Below are 17785 nucleotides of genomic sequence, written 5' to 3'. Positions count from 1 at the left end.
TCACAATGCTATGCATTAGATCCCCAGAACTTACTCGTCTTCTAACTGGACGTCTAGACCTTTTTTTTGACCAACATCTCTCCCCTTCCCCCTTCCGTGGCCTCTGGTCATCACCATTCAACCCTGTTTCTATGAGCTCAACTTTTCGACTTTTCTAGATTCCACATATAAGCGGTATCATAAGATTTTTGTCTCTCTCTGATGTTCCACTAAGCCAAACTCCCTCAAGATCCACCTATGTTGCTACAACTGCCTGGGTTTCCTTCTCTCTCATAGTTGAATAATATTCCACTGTGTACGAATTCTACATCTTTTCCCACTCAATCAAAAGTGAGTAAGAAAATAAATCTTAGGGCAGCCCGGGTGGCTCAGCGGTTTGGCACCACTTTCAGCCCAAGGTCTGATCCTGGAGTTCCAGGATCGAGTCCCACGTCGGGCTCCCTGCCTGTCTCTGCCTCTTCCTCTGTGTCTCTCATGAATAAATAAATACAATCTTTAAAAAAAAGAAAAGAAAAGCAATCTTAAATGCTCCCACCACAAAAAAAAAAAAAAAAAAAAAACAGTAATTATGGGACGTGAGGGAAGGAAGCGTTAGCCAATGGCCTAGTGTGTCAGACTGAATCCTCAGGAGCCTCCTGGGTGAAATCTGAAACTGGCCCCAAGCACGCAGGGCAAAGAGGGACCAGACTGGCAGGTGGCAGGTGTACCAAGCAAGGGAACTTACACACACAACTTGTCTTGGGCCACAGAGATGAGTAGATCTCCCCACTGCTCCCCAGCATCTGAGACATTGATGCAGAGGCCTGAACAGGGCCCAGCCCATGTCCATGCAGGTAGTCCCAACAACGCGTTGGCCTCTCCAGGCTTCCTTCTTGCAAGCTGCTCCAGGTGGGCCGGAAGGTACCTTCCAAGGAACGGCCTATCCCCTGCGCCCAACTCCAAGGTCAAGCGGGGTCACGTCCTCCCGATGACCCGCCAGCACAGGGTAATCCCTCTGTGATAGCCAAGTGTAGCAAATCCTCACGTGGGACACCTTAAACTGACACCACCTTATACGTTCAGTACATCTCAGGGGGAAAGCTGGGGGAAAAGGTGTTCAGTGAAGACACACATTTTGCCAACCATGATTCCCATCTCTAGGTAGATTATTCTCTATAAACTAGAGGAACTCTAACATATATGCCTAAGGGAACGTGCACAAGGAAGTTTACCGAAGCTTTCTTTTCAACGGCGAAGTATTGAACTTGACTTTACAACCTATAAACGGAAGATGTATTAAAAATCTAAGGTATATGCATGTAATGGCAAGAAGCTATTTAGTAGGTAGAACTAAATACAGGCACGTGACTACGTGTAGGTGAATCTTCAAAACAATTGGGGGGGAGCGAGTTACACAGTATGCCTTCCATTACGGTAAACACCCAAACCACCCAAATCACCATCATCTGTTGATGAACACACCCAGGTGTGGTGAGTGGGGAAAACAAGGCTGGAACGAGGGCTGGTCAATCCAAGCACAGCTGTTAATTCTGTAGAGGGAAGTGGTGGGTTGCATCAGTAAGGGTGCTCAGGTAGTTACAGCATTCAACTACGGTGTCATTATGGATTTTAAAATTGAAAGATCAAAGACAAATATGTCAACACATTAGCATTTTAGGCCTGGGTCTGCTAGGCTCTCACCCCATTTTTATCCTTCACTTTCAGCCTTTAAGATCTGCTGCAATAACAAGGGAACCCGTTATTAGGAGCTCTGGGCAGCTCCTCTACTATTCCCTCTGTGGCAACTTGGGTTGATTGGTTGGTTGGTTTTTGATGTGGTTAAGAAAACTGAAAGTCACCATGGGGAACTTTATTTTTATTTTTTATTGGAGTTCAATTTGCCGACATGTAGCATATCACCCAGTGCTCATCCCGCCAAGTGCCCCCCTCAGTGCCGGTCACCCAGTCTCCCCAACCCCCTGCCCACCTCCCCTTCCACTACTCCTTGTTCATTTCCCAGAGTTAGGAGTATCTCATGTTCTGTCTCCCTTTCTGATATTTCCCACTCATTTTTTCTCCTTTCCCCTTTATTCCCTTTCACTATTTTTTATATTCCCCGAATGAATGACACCATATAATGTTTGTCCTTCTCCGATGGACTTACTTCACTCAGCATAATCCCCTCCAGTTCCATCCACGTCGAATCAAATGGTGGGTATTCATCTCTTCTGATGGCTGAGGAACATTCCATTGTATACATAGACCACAGCTTCTTTATCCATCATCTGTCGATGGACACCGAGGCTCCTTCCACAGTGTGGCTATTGTGGACATTGCAGCTATAAACATCGGGGTGCAGGTGTCCTGGCGTTTCACTGCATCTGTATCTTTGGGGTGACTTTTAAAAAAGAGAAAGAGTGGACAGACATCAAGGAATGCAAATATTGGAGAAATGCCACCTTAGAGGAGCTTCCCATATAATTAGACCAGATGCCTCAAATCTGCTTGGAGGGGAAACTTCTAGGTCACAATGAGACTATCCAAACCTACTGGAACCTTAGATAAGAACCGGAAAAAGCTTCAGTGGTATAATGTACTTTATTTAGTAACCTGGATATAAAATGTATATTGAAGAGAGTTAAGAATAGATGCTTCTACAAGAACATGACTGAAGGACGGAAGTGTCATTTAACGCTAAAAGGTTTAATTATAGGGCTATGGGGGGGAGCAGGGGGGGTTTAGTAGCTTCTAGCTTTATCGTGAAGAAACACAGTATTGTTTTTAATTTTCTTTGTTCTCCCTTAAAAACACAGAGAATTTGCATTTCGATTTAACAGTAGTTGGCAGTATTATTATTAGGTCTAGGACATTCCTGCAAGGACAGTTTTGGCGACCGCGGGCTACAAAGGTAAAATCTGCTTTGAAATCAGATTTGTAGTCGAATATTACATCTACCACTTTGCTTGCATGACCTTGGTATAATCTTTAATTTCTCGGAGTCTTACTTTCTCATCTATTTAAGTGGCATGCTTACTTAGCTAATTTTTTCCCACAATGCTGTTATCGGATTAAATAAGGTAATTATGTAAAGTGCCTGGTGCAGGAGGTATGATCTGTTCTTAATAAATGGTAAGTACTTTTGTTATTATTGACAAGAAGCAGGTGGAAATCTTTCCCGAATATCACACAGTATTACAATTCCTGGGAAAAGAAAAGTCAGTCAAATCTTTAAGTTGTGTGATGCAAAACTAGTCTGACTACATTTTTTCCTGAATTACTTCATTTTAATGCAGTTTACTGCATTTTGTTGTTAAATAGGAAGAACCTGTGTCCGTGGATATGTTAAAATCAGCCTGATGATGATAAACTCATCGAAAGCTCATCTCATCACCTCAACTCGTCAGAGTGGCTAAAATTCACAACACAAGAATCAACAGGTGAGGATGGAGAAAGGGGAACCGTCTTGCACTTTTGGTGGGGAATGCACGCTGGTGCAGCCACTGTGGAAAACAGTGTGGAGGTTCCTCAAAAGGTTAAAAGTAGAAGTACCCTAGGATCTAGCAATCGCACTACTATTTACCCAAAGAATATAAAAATACTACTTCAGAGGGATACTGGCACCCTGGTATTTAATTGCAGCATTTTCTACAATAGCCAAATTTTTGGAAGCAGCCCAAGTGTCCATTGATTGATGAATGGATAAAGAAGATGTAGTGTGTATAAACATAGAGTGTGTGTGTGTATATAGTGTGTGTGTATATATATAGTGTATATTTATAATGTGTATACACACACACACTGGAATATTACTCAGCCATGAAAAGAATGAAATCTTTCCATTTGCAACAACATGGGTAGAGCTAGAGAGTATTATGCTAAATACAATAGAGAAAGATAAATGCCATATGATCTCACTCCTTTGTGGAATTTAAGAAGCAAAACAAATGAGCAAAGGGAGAAAGAGGGGCAAACCAAGAAAGGTTAACTATACAAAACACACTGATGGTCACCAGAGGGGAGGCAGGTTGGGGGCATGGGGGAAATAGGTGATGGGGATTAAGGAGGGCACTTGTGATGAACACCAGGTGTTGTATGTAGGTATTGAATCACTAAATTGTACACCTGAAACTAATATTACACTGTGTTAACTGGACTTTAAAACTTAAAAAAAAAATGCATCTCGTATTTTGATTTGATACAAGGAGCTTAAAAACTGTTAGTCAATGTTAATTGAACTACTCTAGACATCAGGAAAATGCCTAGCCCTCATGGTCATAGGGAAACTGCTGAACTATTATGGAGTCCAAATATTTAGCAGTAAATCTTTACTTATTCCCCAGAAGGTGTGTGGCATTTTACCAGGCATTTCAGAGAACTATTAAAGAAGAGTCATGGTTTATGTCTTAAAGGAGTTTAAAATTCTTTTAACTACCTTTTTGAGGTATAATTGTCATTCAATAAACTGCATATATTTAAAGTGCACAATTTGAAATTTTTTTCATATTTTATTTATTTATTTAATCATGAGAGACCCAGAGGAGAAGCAGAGACAGAGGCAGAGGGAGAAGCAGGTTCCAGGGAGCCAGACACGGGACTTGATCCCGGGACTCCAGGATCATGCCCTGGGCCAAAGGCAGACGCCCAACTGCTGAGCCACCCAGGCACCCCTGAAAATTTTGACACAGGTTTTATACCTGTGAAACCATCTCCAGAACTGAGACACTGAACATGTATTTCACCACCAAGAAATTTTTGTCCTGTCCCTTTGTAATTCCTCTGTACTTCCCTGGTTCTCGGCAACCATTGTTCTGTTTTTTTTTTTCTTTCTTTCTTTTTAAAATATTTTATTTATTTACTCATGAAAGACACAGAGAGAGGGGCAGAGACACAGGCAGAGGGAGAAGCAGGCTCCCTGCAGGGAGCCTAATGGGGGACTTGATCCCAGAATCCCAGGATCACAACCTGAGCCAAAGATAGATGCTCAACCACTGAGCCATCCAGGTACCCCAATTGCTTTGTTTTCTGTCACTATAGATGAGTTTGAATTCCCTAAAGTTTTAGGAAATAAGAATTGTGCAAAAATGCACTCTTTTCAGGGGATCCCTGGGTGGCTCAGTGGTTGGGTGCCTGCCTTTGGCCCAGGGTGTGATCCTGGAGACCCGGGATTGAGTCCCACGTCCGGTTCCTGGCCTGGAGCCGGCTTCTCTCTCTGCCTGCCTCTCTCTCTCTCATGAATAAAATCTTTAAAAAAATAAAAAAATGCACTCTTTTCCTCCAGGCTTATTTCATTTGCATAAACATTGTTAGATTGATTCATGTTGTTTCATGTATCAGTAACTCAGTAATTCATTGTTTATTGCTGAGTAGTAGTCTAGCTCACAGCTTTACCATAACTTGCTTATTCATTCACCCTGTTGATCACATTTGAGCTGAAGTCACTTAGGGGCTATTATCAACAAGGTGCCCAAAGCGCGCTTCTGCCTTCTGTGTCTCTTGGGTTCTATCTCCTTGACACAATGCTTTTACACTAGGAAGACCCTAACCCAAAACTAATTAACCGTCTCTTCGTTTTTATTTTTCAATTCATGAGAGACACACAGAGAGAGGCAGAGACATAGGCAGAGAGAGAAGCAGGCTCCCTGCGGGAAGCTTGATGCAGGGCTCAATCCCAGGACCCCACGATCACGACCTGAGCCAAAGGCAGACACTCAATCACTGAGCCACCCAGGTGCTCCTAACCCTCATTCAATGAAGCATAGCAACCCTCATTCAATGAAGATTTCTGGGGGTGAGATTTCGGCAGTGATTATAAATTGTGGAGATAATGTATGGAGAGGGTCACACTGTGCCCTAAAGTGCCTTCCTCCAAATCGATGGCTTAATCTTCCCTCTCTTTTTTCCATCTCTGTTCATCTCCACTGTGCCCTTTCTTCTTCTCGGCTACTGAACCATGAGCTTCATTTTTTCTCCATTGTGCTAGGCAGCTTCACCTTCCTCTGAGACCCGGGGGACAGTTGACACCCCAGCCATCGGCAAACTCATCTTATACCCTAACCATATATCAAAACATGTTCCCAGGCAGCTCTGGTGGCTCAGTGGTTTAATGCCACCTTCAGCCCAGGGCCTGATCCTGGAGACCTGGGACTGAGTCCCATGTCGGGTTCCCTGCATGGAGCCCGCTTCTCTCTCTGCATCTGTGTGTGTGTGTGTGTGTGTGTGTGTGTGTGTGTGTGTGTGTGTGTGTGTCACTCATGAATGGATAAGTAAAAATCTTAAAAAAACAATCTGATTTCCTTAAAAAAAAAAAAACAAACTATTCCCTAATATGGAGTTTTTACCGTCAGAGGAATTTCAATCTAATTGCTAAGGTAATACCATTGACTCCTTGTACGTTTACTTGAAGCTGCAAGGAAAGATGTAAGATGATGTGAGGTTGCTCAGATTGAAGAAGGTAAAACCTGGGGAAGATTTCCCTGAGCCCAAGTGCCACTGGCCAATAGATCAGACTCTGTCCTGCCTGGAGACCTCCCAGCTGATTGCTGTTACCACGCCTTTCTCTCCCACCACGACTGAGAAAGATATGGAGGCCTCTTGAATGTCTTTGTCAGCACAGATGTCCCTGTAGCATGCTCCCCTTCTCCTCATGGAGAATCACATGGTTTTAAATTTTAAGTGGTCAAGTCAATTAACCTAAAGTTAGTCTAAGAGGACAAATAGTAAAAAGCTCTGGAATATGAGGGTTTGATAATGGGAAAAGGAAAGCTTTGGGCAGAAGCCCAAACTGAGTCCAAGGCCTGGGGAAAAAGCAAGCCAATTATAGATGTTTCGGTGCTCAGGGAGATTAAGAAAGTTGGGCAACAGGTTCCAGGAGCAGGAGGCGCTAAGAAAAGAAGGTGTTGGGTGGCAGGAATATAGTCACTAATAAGCTCAGGTTTAAGGCATGGAAACATGGTAATGGAAACTAGTGTTCAAGATAGGTACTGAGTAAAAAAAAAAAAAAAAGGATAGGTACTGAGTAACCAGGAAACATACCTGGAATCATTTTTTGGTGATCTCACACCAGAGTTCACCCCCTAACTCATTAGCCTGCTTCTACTCCCATCTTCCTAAGCCAGAGTGATCCTTTTAAAACGTCAGACATAATAGCCCTCTGCTCAAAATTCTCGAGTGGCTGCCAATTTTATCCCAAGTGAAAACCAGAGTCCTTATCATGGTCAAAAGGCTCTATAGGATCCGTCCTCCATGCCCCAGTGGCCAGCCACATTGACCTTTTTACTCAACAAACACATTCTTGATGTAGAGACTTTAATTATTCCTTCTGGCCAACATGTTCTTTACCCAAATAAACTCTCTCAAGGGCTTCAAATCTTTGCTCATATATCACCTTCTCAGTGAGGTCCACCATGACCAATCTATTTAAGATCACAGCCTACCTTTCTTTATGCCCATACACTCTACTTTCCCTCCTCTGTACTTTTCATATTTATCATCTTCCTACATAGTCTATAATTTCTGATTATGTTGAAGTAAAATCATTTTAATTCATTTAACCTGTCTTCAAAAACATAGCTTTCAACTTTTACCCTTATTGTTATTACTCTGTGAACCCTGTGAAGTTAGTTCTCCCACAGTCCTTACAGAAAAATGTGAAGCTCGTGGCTAAATATTGGAGACAGACGAGTAAAATAACCCTTCTCAATCAGGCAGGCTATTTTGAATAAAAGCATTCAGTTCTCACATGCTGGGGAATAAAAGCATGGAACACCTACCTTTGTTAGATACTGAAGCTACCTTAGGTTAGCATCATCCTGGTTTCCACATTTTAGAATTCCCAGTCCCTCTGGCTGGGAAAGGATCAAGAAAAGAGTACATTTCTTGGAATCTATAGTCGATAACAACATTGTATGACAAATGCTGGATCCAGATTCCCCCCCCCCCAAAATGGCTTTCCTAAGAGTGTCTGCTCAATAGTGATTTCACAGGATATTAACAGATGTTTCTCAGGGAAAAAGGGGGAGAAGTGGTTCTTCAGTCGATTTAAGAAATTATACAGTCAACTTTAAGCAGATTTCTTTACTGCAAGCTTTTTGGCGATTGCATTCGCTGATATGTAACTGTGAATATCCCAGTGGATGGCATAATATACAACTTTTCCTAAACTCACTAGACCAAAGAAGCCCTCTTGGAAAGAGTACCTTGAGACACCTATTTTATTCATTCAACCAAAATTTATTGAGCACCTACCATGTGCACACATTGCAAGCACCTGGGATTCAGTGCCATCCAGGACACACACAGTACCTGAATTTACGTGGGATTTACAGTCTAGTAGAGAAGACGCACATGAAATGAATATTTGAAAGTTGATGAATGTAATGAAGGTAAAATACAGGCTGCTGTAAAAACATGTAAGAGAGAATGGTGTTTAGTAAAATGAAATGTGAGAAAACCTGACCTAATAGTTTTCATGAATAAATCTTATCCTTAGATGATTAATCACAAATTGTTTATCATTTATTGTGTATGTTACACTATACTGAGTGATATTGGGAAATACAGGTGCGTAAGACATAAACGTTTCTTTAAAAAAACTTTGTTAGCTGAAGAACAATAAAAATTTAAAAAAATAAGCAATGCATGACAGAATAAAATTACATGTAAATTTGAAAGGTTCAGATATACATTAAAATGCTACCTATCTTTCAAAGATAATTATCATAGCTTTGGAAAGCCTTCCCCTACCTTCGAACAGCTACTCCAACTTAGGCTGATTTTTCCAGTACTTTTCACACAATGCCTCATAGGATAGTGATTTGTGTGTCTATCTACCAGACTCGAGTTAACTTTGTGGCACAGACACTGGGTCTTTTACATCCTTGCATTCCTCACAGTGCACAGTCTCTGTGGGAACCAGCAAGGTATAATGGTTAAGATCAAAGGCTTTGGAGTCCTATCAACTGGTTGAATTCTGGTGTTGGTTTGAAACCTCAGGAGCTTCCCAGGTGAAATATGAAACTTGCTCCCATACAATGAAGGCAACGAGAGACAAAAGAAAGAGGTAGACCACTCCAGGTTAGCAGGTGGCAGGTTTAACAAAGGAACTTACATATGACACTTGTCTTGGGCGGCCACAAGACAAGTAGGCCTCCGTACCTACCTACCAAATCTTAAGAGTTTATATAGGGCCTTAAGTGGGTTCAGTTTTGTAGATAATCCAGATGGTCTCCACAACACATTACTCTCTCACTGTGCATTTTTGAAATGAGCATTTTCTCTCACTGAGCATTTTGAAATGCTCTCAGGCTAAGGAGAGCAGTACCTATATTCCATGTCCTCTCAATGACCTCTTCCAACACCTGGCTCTGGCATTTGTTGGCTGTATGACTATGCAAGACTCTTCATTCTTTGAGCCTTGATTTTCTTGTCTATAAAATGGAGATAATAATACCCATATCGACCTAGTCATGTAATTGTTTTAGCAGAGATGAGATATATAAAATAAGTTAGTGCCTGACATAGAAAGTACTCCGTAATAATATTGTTATCACATCTATTATTGCACAGTACCCTGAGAGAAGTGCTTAGGCAATCTAGATGTTGAGAGAAAGGGCAAAGCAGGTCAGGCATTGGAGGACGTGGCCCAGGGTCTCACCTATTTCTCATGAAGTTCCAGTACAAAGACAGGATACTGTCTACTGCGGATTGAGGCCAGGGGACAGCAAGGTGGGATAAATGATGTTGAACAGACATGGAAAAGCCAGATGGTGGAGGTAGAGAGGACTTGAAATCATGCCTGAAAGCTTCAGATTTGATTTAAAAGCAGTAGATAAAACTAAAGACTAATGGGGCACCCGGGTGGCTCAGTGGTTGAGCGTCTGCCTTTGTTTGGCTCAGGTCATGGGCCACGGGGTCCTAGAATCGAGTCCCACATCAGGCTCCCCACAGGGGATGTCTCTCTCTCTGCCTATGTCTCTGCCTCTCTCTCTGTCTTTCATGAATAAATAGATAAAATCTTTAAAGAGAAAAACAAAGACTAATAAAGAAATTGTTTTCAGGAAAGATTAACTTGCCAACCATGATAAATAGGAACTAGATGGAAAGAACCAGCATCTAAGAGACCAGGAATGACAGCCATGTGAAATAATAAGGTTGGCAGATCTAACAAAAGAGTGTTGCATGCTTTTTTACACTGTGATAATTCATCAAGTGAACCAGGACCTGGATAAATGTGGAACTGGGGAGAAATTGCAATGTATGTTCAAGGTTAGTTCATTGCCATGACCTGAAATGCCTAAACCATAATTCTGAGCAAATGAATTCCATGATGGCATGGGGCTTATCATTAACCACCAAATACTACCTCAAGAAACCATGCTTTTCCTTAAGAAATTAACAATTTCAGGGGATCCCTGGGTGGCTCAGTGGTTTAGTGCCTGCCTTCGGCCCAGGCCGTGATCCTGGAGACCCGGGATCGAGTCCCACATCAGGCTTCCTGCATGAAGCCTACTTCTCCCTCTGCCTATGTCTCTGCCTCTCTCTCTCTCTCTCTGTCTGTCTCTCATGAATAAATAAATAAAATCTTTAAAAGAAATTAACAATTTCATCACATAATTAATTTAGTCACCAAACATAGATATCATTTACATAGGAAATTTCCGTGGCTTTTTAACAGGGAACTTGAATTAAATACATCATGGGAAAAGCAGATGAGAAAAGAGTTTGCTCATATTTCTCTAAAGAATTTTTTTTTGGTTTTTTGTTTGTTTTTTGAGAGAGAGAGAGAGAGAGCTTATATGCATGCACATGTGCAGGTAGCAGGGGAAGGGCAGAGGGATGGGGAGAGAATCTTACACAGGCTCCATGCCCAGTGCAGAACCAGGCACAAGGTTCAATCTCATGACCCTTGGATCATAATCCTGAGATCATCACCTGAGCTGAAATCAAGGTTGGACACTCAACCTACTGACCCACCCAGGAGCCCCATTCTAATGAATTTCTCATGAGTTATTTTCAATCTTGCATTTATTTTACAGAAGAAAAAATACTAAAAATAGCTACATGAGAACATACTGTTATAATTGGCCATTTTAAAAGATTTACCTTCTTGAAATAATAAAATACTCACTTTGACCTTGCTCTAAGCTAATGACTCTGAATCAAGATAGAAATTTGAAGGTACATTGTTTGATCTTTTTTCAAGTACTGTGGTTAAGGTCATGGGAACATTGCATCCCTTTCCATTCTCCTTCTTCTCCACTCACTAATCTGGGGAGATTTGTTCTTAAAGTTCTTAATTAGATTATCATTAAAAAAAAAGATTATAATATTCTTTCCCATAGAAATAAGGCTACAGATAAATATGTATACTTAAAGTAGTATTAGTTCTATACACTGGATATTTAATTTCCAGGCTAGACCACAAAAAGTAGTCTAATCATAATATACATAGTATATTACAAATTAATTTTTGACACACAATCTGTTCATAATTTCAAGGCTCTCTAAACAGTGAAAAATCGAGCCATCAACTAGGCAATCACTGTCAGAATGACATGTGGATTCACAGCAGCAAAATGTATACCTGGCCTCCTAACCTTGTATGGCAGATTTCTAGAAATCATAGATTCGCAGGATTTTAGAGCTGGAGATATTTTCAGAATCACCCAAGCCGCTTCCTCATTTTACATCTGAAGAAAACAAGGCCAAAATGGTGAGATGATTTGTGCAGGGTCACTTAACTGATTAGTAAGCAAGTTAGGACTTATAAAGAGCAAATTTTGTGAACCCTGTTTTCAGCTGAGAAAATGCTGAACAAAAATTGATTCATTCCTTTATTTTTCATTCATACATTGAACAACCATTTGCTACATGCATCAAATGTGCAGAATGTTCTATTAGCTGATAAGGTAATTTTAAATATTAATTGGCTTTGGGCACCTGGGTGGCTCAGTCAACTAAGCCTCCAACTCTTGGTTTCAGCTCAGATCATGATCTCAGGGTCGTGAGATTGAGACCTGAGTCAGGCTCTGCACTCAGCATGGAGCCTGCTTGAGATTCTCTCTCTCTCTCTGCTCTCTTCCCTACTCTCTCTCTCAAATAAATAAATAAATCTTTATCAAAAGAATATGAACTGACTTTTGCTCTTAACTAGCTGAGTTTTAATTGGCTATAGTTAAATTTAGAAAGATTTTAAAAAATATTTTATTTATTTATTCATGAGAGACAGAGAGAGAAAGAGAGGCAGAGACACAAGCAGAGGAAGAAGGAAGCTCCATGCAGGGAGCCTAATGTGGAACTCGATCCTGGGATGCCAGGATCATGCCCCAAGCCACCCAGATGTCCCAAATTTAGAAAATTAAACACGAGAGTTACATAGTCAAATTATGTCAGTATACACGATTAAACGTGAATTAAGTTAGACAGGTAATGTGTTAGGAGTTGAGGATGGAGAGGTCAGAGTGGATTTAAGGTGTCAAGAAAGGCTACATAAAAAATAAATTTAATCTACCCATCTGTCCATTCTATTTACATATCCAGTACTCTATTTCCTATATACCAAAGCGAACCCTGGGAATATAAGGATGAAAGGCAATGCCCTTGTTCTCCAAGATTCACAGTCTAGTGGGGAAGAAAAAGAGGGCAAGAAACAATAGGTAGAAGGTTCACATGGAATGTTTGTATATAGAAATACTTATGTTTATTATATTAAATATAAGCAGAGGCAGAATTGGGATTAGAAAGGCAAACAAAACAACTGAGGCACAAAATTTAAGGAAGGACTCACTCTCAAGCCATTGCAAGTACAGAATCAGCTCTTGCACAGACCTGAGAGAGAGCGTCCCCTTAAATTTTGCACCCTGAGCACCTTACTGCCTCACCTTTGTGCTGGCTTACTAGTACTATTTAGTCATCAAACAAAGTGGCAGAATGAGGGCACCTGGATGGCTCAGTGGTTGATCATCTGCCTTTAGCTCAGGTCATGATCTCAGGGTCCTGGATTTGAGCCCTGTGTCAGGCTCCCACAAGGAGCCTCTGCCTGTGTCTCTGCTGCTCTTTCTGTGTCACTCATGAATAAACAATCTTAAAGCACACACAAAGTGGCAGGATGGTATAAACAATGATAAAAAAAACAAAAAACAGAAAACCTTGAATAAAGTCTGAATAAAATCCACCACTAATTACTATGCAATCTTAATTAAGTTTTTCGTATCTCTGGACCTCACCTTTCTCCTCTGCAAAATCTAGGGGTTGACCTAGATTAGTGCTTTTTAGACTGTGACGTGTGCAGTGCATAGAGTCTTCAGAAATGACCCAGGTGAGGAAGGCCTGGCTAAGTAGGGCTCTACATCCCTTACCCTGACTTTAACCAGATTAGCCATATTAATTGCTTTTATTAAAGATGATTCTTACACATTCATTTTTTAAAGGTTTAAATAATTTAAAAGAATTAACCAGAAAAATCAAACATCAGGTTGACCCTAGATGATCTCTAATACCTTTAACAGTTGTCCATTTACCTTTTTATGAGGAATCTCATTCTGCCAAGGTCCAGTGAGAGCAGTTATAACTATAGTTTTAATGACCAGTGGTAGTAGTATCCAAGGGCATTGATCTCTTGTGGTCCTGTGGGGATTATATAAGTCTAATTGTTCCCCTTATGAAGGGTTCAATGACTCTTGATGAATTGGGTGGAGAAGAAGAAATGAGAGATAGGCAGAAAACTAGACCAATTTGATGTTAATCTAGGGGTGCAGTGGAAGTTAACATCTATGAGTCTAATGATGCTTTGGAGTTGAAACCAGGAGGTACTGATACAATCAAGTGTCATGATGCCTCATGAAGGCCATAGTACTTTCTATTTCCCCTTCAGAAACACCACTTAGTCAATGATTGGTCACAAATTGTCACATGTGTGGTGCTTATTGAACAAATCCTGGGCTAACTTTGTGATTAACAGCTAACTATATTATTTGTTCCATTCCAAGAAATTTCTTAGTGATCTCTAAAGACCTGTGAGTCTTCATAAGCATTCTAAAACAATAATCAGGGGATCCCTGGGTGGCTCAGCGGTTTGGCGCCTGCCTTTGGCCCAGGGTGCGACCCTGGAGCCCCGGGATCGAGTCCCACATCAGGCTCCCGGCATGGAGCCTGCTTCTCCCTCCTCCTGTGTCTCTGCCCTCCCCCTCTCTCTCTATCATAAATAAATAAATGAAAAAAAAAATAAAACAATAATCACCGGAAGAGGTCTAGTGGGAGAAAGGAAGAAAAAGCACAGCAGTCTGGCTCATTTCTGTGAGGTGGCACAGTTACTTAAGTAGTCATTGGGAATGTGAGTAAAGAGCATAGCCATAATCTAATTGTATGAAACCAGGATGAGTCATCTCATGCTCCAAATGGTAACTACAAAGGATGACTTTTGTACACCTTGCTTTAGGAACATCAGAGAAAAATCTGTATTGATAATAAACCTCAGCCCTGTGCCCAAATTGGGAAAGGTGCCTCAAAAAGAGAATGAAGAGAGAGTAAGGTCCTAGGGAAGTCCAATTAAGGAAACCTACTTCCCCTTCCTGTCAGCGCTGTGAAGACATCATCTCAGTTAATACAACAATATTAGCTGGACTTTATTAGTCCTAAATGTGCTTAAAGAAACCAAGTTTCAAAGAAATTAAGTAAGTTGCCCAGGTCATAAAGATAATAATAAAAAGAAGTGTTGGTCTTCAAACCAAGGTTTTCCAAAAAAGATTGTTTCTCCAATATAATCCCAAAGAGGTGAAGGAAGTAGTACAGAGATTAATCATTTCCACGGTTAGTCTACTGTAGGGGAGTCACAACTCCCCAAAAAGCACAAGATGAGAGACCAGGGCGTATTGAGGAAAAAGTCAGAAGCTTGTGAAAACCTATTCAGTCACATAAGAGTTCTCTAAGTCAAAGGTAAGGGAGGAGGAGAGGGAAATGAGAATGTGATAAAGCTGACACACAGTTTCCTATAGCTTCTGAAGAGTTGGGGCACGCTTGTTTCGTTCACCATTGTACATTCCAGCACCCAGCACAATGCCTGATGTTGAGTTAATAAATATCAAAGGAAAGCTAAGGAGCTGGGACACCTGGGTGCCTCAGTGGTTTAGTGCCTGCCTTTGGCCCAGGGCATGATCCCAGGTTTCTGGGATCGAGTCCCACGTCGGGCTCCCTGCAGGGCCTGCTTCTCCCTCTGCCTGTGTCTCCCTCTCTCTCTGTGTCTCTTATAATAAATGAATACAATCTTTTTTTTTTTTTTTTTAAAAAAGGAAAGTTGAGGAGATAGACGCATGTACCATCCCAAGCCTGTGATAAGTACACATATCTACACATATAGCTACCACATGTGTGAAGGAAAAATGTATGCCTCTGCTGGGAAAGGGCCACATTCATAAAGCTTCTGCATTTATTGCAAAGCCAACTTTACTCATGGACTGAAGAAGTAATTGCCTGTTGGATGTGTTTCAATTACAAGGTTTCTCCTGACATGGGAGAGACTCTCTTCCTGCAAAGTAAAATCCCTGCCTCTATATTTGCTTATTTCCAGTAAATTTCAAGGTAAATATAACAGGAAATTAGAATATTATTTTCTTTCTTTTTTTAAGATCTTATTTATTTATTCATGAGAGACACACAGAGAGAGGCAGAGACACAGGCAGAGGGAGAAGCAGACTCCTCACAGGGAACCCGATGTGGGACTTGATCCCAGGACCCCGGGATCACAACCTGAGCCGAAGGCAGACGCTCAACCGCTGAGCCACCCAGGTGTCCCTGAATGAGATTATTTTCTAACTTGGTTTTGAATGTCTCTCATATAAGCACGGAATAAACACGTGTCAAGATTTATTTAACTCATTGGTGAGAGAGTTAGAAGGATATTAATGCTGGGTCAATGAGCATTTGAGAAACAATATTTATAGGAAGTGAGTGAGGATAGGATATTAGAAGACTGAGAGATTAGAAACTAAAATGGCTAAACTCCTACAGGGCAATAAAAATCATAATCTTTGAATCTGTTTTTCCTATCAGATGGAAATCATTTGTATCTCTACTGAGCAAAAATCTAAAAGTGAACAAGTGTTATCGCAAAGTATGGGCCCTAATCAACAATAGGGAACAACGGCATGCTCCCCTAGAAAAGGAAGTAATCCTTGTCTGAGCCTGTGAGACAACACTCAGGTGTGATAGAGAGAGAGCAGATAACCACCCTCTTGCCTTTTGTTCCAAGTTTGTAATAATTTGTCTTAATAAAGATTGGGGAAAATTATCTCCCTTCTATCCCCAGTTTTAAAGGGCTGTGAGAAACAAAAATAAGGTTGCATTTTGATCATGACCTGGGGGATATGGTTGTCCCACATACCAGATACATATTTTCAGCTCTGAGAATGTGGCTCATAATTTTCTGTCCTGCTCAGAATAGCAGAGATTTGGTGACCCAGTTCGTCATCAGGGTGCAAGACTCAGATGACTGGGCTCGGAGAAGAGGAAGGAAGAGTTGAGACAAAGGTCTGAATAAACAAGGAAGCAGGAGAGGGCAAGAGCTTGGGAAAGACTGGTCTCCAAATGCAGGGTTTGGGGATGGTCCCTGGGGATAGAAGTGGGTACGATTAGGGGGAAAGCATAGAGGACAAACTTGCTTATCTATGGCACATTTGTTTCTGGCATTCTCCAAAGCAAAGATAGGATTTGTTTGTTCTCAACTGTACCTGACGTTAAGATTTTATTATTATTTTCTATGTGACCCAAAAATCTTTCCCTGAAAGAAAAACAGACATACTGTCTACTTGGCCAAAACATTAATACATATTTAGTTTAATCTAGTCATTGACAGTAAACTTCAGTGAAATAAACCAGGGTGCTGTAATCACTGTTCTTTGTAATTTAAGATAGCCAAATGTTTTACAACAATCAGAATTATATTTTTGTTCCTCATTATTGACAGACGACACATGCCAGTAACTCCTCTACAGAGTGTTCTGACATTATGCAAATGTTTGTGGACCCAATTCAAAAGAACACCATGGTTATTTAAGAGGGTGATACTATCTCCCTTGGTCACACATAGCACTTTTTAAAATTCTAACAAAGTGGCAGACCGGAGCCAGAATTGCCTTTGTTTTGTTTCTGTAGAAAAATGGGTCTACCCCACAGAGTCGTTGTTGGGCTATCATGGTTCATGCTCTTTCCTTGAATATGGCCCTGAAGAGTTAACTGCTGCTTCTGTGCTCGGCCACCATCCTGTAATCTGGCCTTGGATTTGGGCAGCTGACAAAGCAGTGGAGTCTTCCTTAGGGACCCCAAGCTAAAACAAAGAAGCAGATATGTGTTCCCAAAGAAAGATGCTTTTGCTAAGAAAGAGGTAGGACAGAGATGGGATTAGTAGAAAACAGAGGAAAGGAAAACCCAACACTATCCCTCAAGACAAAGAATGAACAAAATCACTCCAGGAAGCATTGGAGTAGGAGAGAACAATCTTAGAATGGTGATCTTTTCTAACACAGAGGATAATCAGAACACAATTCAAAAAATAAAAGAAAATCTCATTCATTTTTTTTACTAAAATCATGGAAAAACAATCAGTCTTGCTTGATAAATGGAAAATTTTAAAGAATTTGTAAAAGGAAAAGCAATGAACATTACAGGACACTAGACAAAAGAATTCCTTCAAATTACAGAAAAAGGAGGTTTTAAAAAAGACTATTTGAGAGAGAGAGCAAGCACAGGAGCGGGGTGGGGGAGGGGGTAAGGTCAGAGGGAGAGGAACAGAGGGAGAGGGAGAAGCATACTCCCA

The 17785-nt window shown here is 41.0% G+C and overlaps 2 long non-coding RNA genes across 2 annotated transcripts in view; one reads left to right on the top strand and one right to left on the bottom strand.

Annotated features, from left to right (window-relative positions):
• LOC140642126 (uncharacterized) overlaps positions 1-17785 on the top strand; it is a 34255-nt gene that overhangs the window by 5699 nt on the left and 10771 nt on the right. The window contains exon 3 of the long non-coding RNA XR_012038679.1: positions 3298-3416. This is a non-coding gene — a long non-coding RNA (uncharacterized lncRNA). The remainder of the gene's footprint in view (positions 1-3297; positions 3417-17785) is intronic.
• LOC140642127 (uncharacterized) overlaps positions 1-17785 on the bottom strand; it is a 57229-nt gene that overhangs the window by 33062 nt on the left and 6382 nt on the right. The window contains exon 2 of the long non-coding RNA XR_012038680.1: positions 2144-2377. This is a non-coding gene — a long non-coding RNA (uncharacterized lncRNA). The remainder of the gene's footprint in view (positions 1-2143; positions 2378-17785) is intronic.

The sequence above is a fragment of the Canis lupus genome, chromosome 11 (genome assembly GCF_048164855.1).
Source record: "Canis lupus baileyi chromosome 11, mCanLup2.hap1, whole genome shotgun sequence".
In the NCBI taxonomy this organism is placed as follows: domain Eukaryota; kingdom Metazoa; phylum Chordata; class Mammalia; order Carnivora; family Canidae; genus Canis; species Canis lupus.
Note: the sequence above shows the minus strand (reverse complement) of the source record. Positions and strands in the feature narration are given on the sequence as shown.